We start from the raw sequence: 6,706 nt of genomic DNA on the forward strand, positions 1-6,706 counted from the left end.
TGTTCTAGACCTGGCTTACCCGAGCGGACAACTCGAGCCGAGAGGGGGCAGCGTACCGGGAATACAGAAGCTTCACTGGCTTTGCAACTTGTCCCAACCTCGTTCTAAAATTAGGATATGACTCTAACAGAAAAGAAGCCACGCGAAGCGCACGCTCCCCAGAAGATTTAGAAGACTCAGAGAGAAGAAGGGTTTCGCAGCAGTTTATATACAGTTCAAACAATATCAAAGCGGTAAAGAGCGGCATTTAGCACATTAGGCTCAAACACGCGAAAAACAGATAATAGACAAAAACCAAGTATAACAGCTATTCTAAGCTCGAATTCTGAACCCTGAACCAGAGATTCTGGGTTCGATCCCCAGCAGAGTCGCCAGCGCTGTCACACCTCCTTTTTCCCATGGGGGATAGGGGAGTTTTTCCAATTTAAGTGACATAAATCGAAATGGGATTATTTATTAAATTCAGAGTCGCCACTTGGAATAAGTTATGGTGTCCCAAGTCATCGGTTTATTTTAAATCCCAAATCGAGAAAATTTGACTCTATTTATGGTCTACGAACACAGAAGACCGGGTAAGGAATTCTATTAACCCGGGAGAAGGTGTGAGGCACTCCCGAGTTCCGCGGTTTTAGCACGGTCGCTCAACTATTAATAATTTGGCCTAATTATCTGATTTATTACATATTTGAAACTTACGGTACATTGTTTATCTTCTAACCGCTTTTAATTGTTTATGGAATTATTTTTGGAACAAGTCACGATGTCGTACACTTGTCATTTTGGCACACGTTGCAAACCGCGCCACATGAAATATACCCGCGATTTACGACATGCTTGTTTTTATTATTGTTTGAAGTTGTGGTCGAGTCACGTGAAACGCACACTCGAATTGGGGTTACGTATCATAACTATGCCACGGGAACCGTACCCATAGTCACGATGATTTATTATTAATCGCGCCTAAAGCAAAACTATGCATATTCATGGTTTGATTATCCTAAAGTTCGAGATTGCATGTGAGGTACAAATGTTATGGAGATATACTGTAGGAGCCAGATCATTCTTTCCTGAGGGTTTTCGACTATTCAAGATGACATTTAATTTCCAGAAGCAAACATTATATGGAATTATAAACTAACATGTTATCAACTCAATTTAATTTATGAGATAATCGACAGCCAACCAAGAAAATGATCGAACTTGATTCAAATTTACAGCACAAGTACATTCTGAATTTGCAACACTAGTATAATAACACCTCGGCTACACCAGCTCTGAACAAATACACGATCAGGCCCTATTACTGGGCTCCATACCCCAGGCCCAACGGCCTAAGGTCCAGACTCGTTCAAAGGACTCCCAACTGGCCCAAGTTACAAGTCTGGCCCATTTATGAAGTCCCTGTTAAGACGAAATCTGGAGAAGAACATCATTCACCCAAATTTCGAAACCATGTGTAAAGCTAAATTAGAGGTTAAATTTACAAAGATAGCCTACTCCATAGCTACTGATTACAATAGCTGAATTCATGAATTATTACAAACCTTTTCAAAACAAATCTTGTACAAATCATTCATCAGCAGGCAACCCTCAAACTTAATGTTACAGAAGACTTAACTATTGCTATCAAGGGCACTTTGCTTATGAAGCCCTTTATTACACAACATAATGCCTAACGTGACCCTGAGCTTCCTACCTGAGGACTTCTGCTTCCAATTACTCTCCCAAACTTACGAAGATATAGCCATTGGGCTATTCTTCATAAACTGTTTGGCGAATCAAATGGCCCACATGTTCAGGTTTGACTAAGGTACTGCTGGCAGTCTCATCCAAACAAAGTCATTTTTTCTTGAGAATGTATATTAACAGCAATAGGAAGAAAAGAAAAAGCAATACAAATGGTCAATCCAAGCAAAACAACTTAAACAACATTTAGAACTAACAAGCCAGACATACAAGGCTGAAACACGCAACATGTCACTATGAACGAACTAAATCTGCCCTTAAAAAAAAATATCAGCAATAAGAAACTATTTAAATACATTAGGATTTAAGTCAATACATCGAAAACACAGTGATAAGTCAACAAAGAGAAAATTAGCAATCCCTTTTGAAGCATAACCAATGTATAGAATTGTGATAAATACCTAACAACAGATAGACCAGCTGAAGAGCCAAATAAAGGCCAAGAGAGAAATAAACAACCAGCAAAACTGAGTAGCAACCAAGAAAACCAAGCAACAATCCTAGCCTTAAAGCTGAGCCTCAAACACAGCTAGTCAACAGCAGCAGCAAACCAGAGAAAAACAGCCTTAAATATGGGAATTTCCAGTATTCTCTAGAAGAAATCCATCAGAAAATGAGAAGAAGATTCAATTTCAAAGAATTCTCCCTAAAATCTTTCTATTCCCAATTGTATTTGAGAGGAATAAAACTCAGTCTAAAAAAAAATCCCCCTTCGTCTCTGTGTGAAGGGTGTATATATAGGCTATCTAAAATCAGAGAAGGTCTGTTGGGGGAGGGGGGGGGAGGAATATGTCAGCGTGAATTCAGGGAAGAATAAACGAGGGGAGGAAATCATTTTTCAACTGAAAAATGCCAACTGTGCCTTCTAAAAACAGACTATCTGCTTAGGCTTGGGCCAAATGTTATGACCTAAATGGCCCAAGACCAAGCCCAGATCCGACATTAAAGAAAACAGACCATAAAAGAAATGAGACAACAAATGCCATATTTCAAATAAAATCAGAGATTTGACTAAGTACTTAACTTTTAATTAATCTATATCAGTTTATTAGTTGAACAAATTGAACATGCAATTAACGACGAAGCTTAATCAACCAACTGGAAAAAAGAAAAAGAAGGAAAAATGACAAAACAAAAACAAACAAGAAAAACACAGAGCCGGAACATATGAGGAAAAAGAATACTAATTTAAACGCTAAAGAAATGAGTAAACGAAACAACCCGACGGGCAACGGGAACGATGAACTCTAGCCACGAATCGATGAAAGGACCGGACTCTGGTAACTTCGAAACGGGTCGAGACTAGCCTAGAATAAATGCTCTCAACAAGATTACTCGATGTATGTGAGTCTTGAACTAAAATAAACAGAAACACCAAAGTAATTTAGAAATAAACCAGACTAGGGTTTTTCTGGAATTTTAGATCTAAGATTCGCTAATTTTGGTGGGGTTTTTTTTGATGAAATTGATGGGGGATTAGGGATTAGGAGGGTATGAGGGTTATAGGGTGCGAGTTTGAGAGGATTTGGAGCGGTGCCGCCGGCGTGGGATTCTGGGCGGCTAGGGTTTGGAGTGAGTTTGAGAGAGAGAGACGAGGGGTTTGGGGGGCGGCTAGGGTTTGTGTGAGCGAAAGAAAAGAGAGGGAAATGGGAGGGGTCTCCAGGGTTTGGGGGGGTGGATCCGACAGATATAAGGGTTGGGGGAGGGGGGAGTTGCAGGCCGTCCGATCAGAGGAGATCAACGGCTGAGATTGCTGTTAACGAAACGACGTCGTTTCGGTTTAGTGACGAGGCTGGGCCGGGTGAGGGGGTTTGTAGGTGTTGGGTTGGGCGAATTTCGGGTAATTGTTTTGGCCAAAATTGTTTTGGCCCAAATTTGAGACCAAAACAGGTTTTCTTTCTTTTCTTTTCTTTTTTTCTTGATTTTAAATCCTAATAAAATTAATTAAAACCTAAATTAAGTCTTAAATCAATCTAATTTTTAGAAATAAACCTAGTTATCTATTTTACCATAATTAATTAAATTAGACTAATGAAGGAAGAATTACTAATTTGCAATTTACAGCTAAAAATGTAAAAATGACTCATAAATATATATATATATATATATATATATATATATATATATATATCTTTTTTTGATTTTCGTTTAATAATGCAATTACCTCATGCAATTAAATCCTAAATGCAACTAGACCTAAAATGTTATGCACGAAATGCTTTAGACATTTTGGTGTTTTTTTCTTATGATTTTAGCATGTTAAATATGCAACTAAATGCAAGTAACTTTTAACCAAAATTCCTACAAATTCTACAAAACTAAAAACAATTAAGAAAAAATCTATTTGTGAATTTCTATAGGAATATTTTAGTCGGGCAAAAATCACGTGCTCACAATTACTTCATTTAAAATTTAATCTAACTGTGTAATTATACTTGTACAACCAAATTGTAAATTGTAATTACACTGTAATTACACTATGACAAACAAACAGATCGTCGTAATTACACAACTGTATAATTACTAGGCTGTGTAATTACTACCCTAGTAATTATACCAATTCCAATTACCTGATAGCTTTCCAAACAAACCCTTAGTTTTTCCAGCTCTGTTGTTGGATGGGAAAAAGTCCTATCTGGTAGTAACTAGGGCTGTTATACATCCAGCCTTAAGATAATATGAAGTTATTGTCACGATCCAAATTTGTAAGGTGTCGTGACGGCACCTAGTCTTTACGACTAGGTAAGCCTAATATTACGAAAAAATATAATGAAAACACAACATATTGTGAATAACCAAAAGTAGTACCACTCGGCATATACAAAATAATTTTCCAAGACCCGGAATATCACTAAGTCACAAGCTGCTATAATCTATATAGCTCTATACAAAGTCTGAAGATAATAAGGAAAATCTCTAGGCGAGGGAGTAGAAGGGGACTCCGAGGATCTGCGGACGCAAGCAGAAGTACCTTGAAGTCTCCTAGAAACAGCAGCACGCACTAACCCCGATGCTGATAGCTCGCACCTGGATCTGCACATGAAAACATGTGCAGGAAAGGATATGAGTACACCATAATGGTACCCAGTAAGTGCCAAGCCTAACCTCGGTCGAGTAGTGACAAGGTCAGGTCAAGGTCCTACCGGAGTAAATATAATAAATTAAACAGTAAAAGATATAAGTATAGTTTACGGTAACACAGTTAAAGAAATTCTCAAAAATTTAACAGTTAAGGGAGCCCTCGGCTCAGAACAAGGTAAACACAATGGGGAATCTCCCGGGATACCGTCCTGTAGTTCCGAATGAATATGCAGTACATGGGGATCTCCTGCAATACGTCCGTAGTCCCAAAGTAAATATGCAGTGCTGGGGGATCTCTCGGAATACGTCCGTAGTCCCAAAATAAATATGCAAGACACGGGGATCTCCCGGAATACGTCCGTAGTCCTAATTTAAATATGCAAGACAGGGGGATCTCCCGGAATACGTCCGTAGTTCCAATTTAAATATGCAACGTAAGATGAAATGACAGGTATGACATCGAGTTATACAGTTTACACTGAACACATAAGGAAAGTAGGGACTTAACTAAGCATGGAGCACAGAATGTCAAATAGGCAGTTAAAATACGTAAGCATGCTTCTCTAATCTAACCTAAACAATTAAACATATTAGTGCAATTTAATAAGGGAAAACAGTTTATGATTTAGAAAGGAAAAATGAGATTTTTGCAATAATAGCCCATGTACGTACTCGTCACCTCACGTATACGGCGCCCACACATCAATTAATATCAAACATCCTAAGGGGAAAGTCCCCAACACAAGGTTAGGCAAGCCACTTGCCTCGACTGCTCAAATCAACTTGATATCACGTTCTTGCCACGAGTATCCGACTCCAAATGGCCCGAATCTATTCAAATTAATTGTAAAATGTAAATATAACTACAAGTAATTAATTTAACTAATTAATTCGAAGCTAAAGCATGAAATTAGGAAAAACGCCCAAAAAGTCTCCCCGGGCCCACGTCTCGGAATCGGGTAAAAATTATAAATTACGAACACCCATTCACTCACGAGTCTAACCATATAAATATTTCTCAAATCTGACCACAAATCCCCTTTCAAAACTCGAAATCTTTGTTGAAGAAGTTCTTCCAAATATTTCCCAATTTCAACCCCAAAATCCGAAATTAAATGATGAAATCAACCATAGATTAGTGGAATATAACCATCAAGGAGTTCGGAATCATTACCCAAAAACTTCCTCTGAAAATCTCTCCAAATTTCGCCTTCTACCGAGCTCTCAATCAAATTTTTGTGTTATGAACTCAACCCTCGTTTTTGAACCTTAAATTCTGCCCAGGTGCGTTCTTCTTCGCAAACGCGACATCACGATCGCGAATGCGATGAACAATCTTCCACTGGCCCAAAATTCCTCCTTCGCGAACGTGTACCTTCCACTGACGGACCCTTCGCGAATGCAAGAACCTCTTCGCGAATGCGTAGGCTTAATGCCCGAAGCTTCCTCTGCCCCGTTCCTCTACGCGAACACGAGGACCATATCGCGAACGCGTAGGCTTAAGGTCCCACACCTTCGTGAACGCGGGAACAACATTGCGAACGCGAAGAATAACTTAGCTGCCTTTCCCAGATGCTCTACGCGATCGCGAGGCACCTCTCACGAACGCAATGAAGGATTTTTCTGCAATAAAACACCAAAAATCAGCTACTTCTCTAAGTCCAAAAATGACCCGTTGAGCATCCGAAACACACTCGAGAACCCCGAGACCTCAATCCAATACACCAACAAGTCCTAAAACATCATTCAAACTTAGTCGAGCCTTCAAACCACATCGAACAACACCAAATACATTAATTAAGCACGGATTCAAGCCTAAGAATTTAGAACTTTCCAAATTCTACAAACGACGCCGAACCATGTCAAATCTAGTCCGAAT

Source organism: Nicotiana tomentosiformis, chromosome 7, assembly GCF_000390325.3.
Source record: "Nicotiana tomentosiformis chromosome 7, ASM39032v3, whole genome shotgun sequence".
NCBI classification, from domain to species: Eukaryota; Viridiplantae; Streptophyta; class Magnoliopsida; order Solanales; family Solanaceae; genus Nicotiana; species Nicotiana tomentosiformis.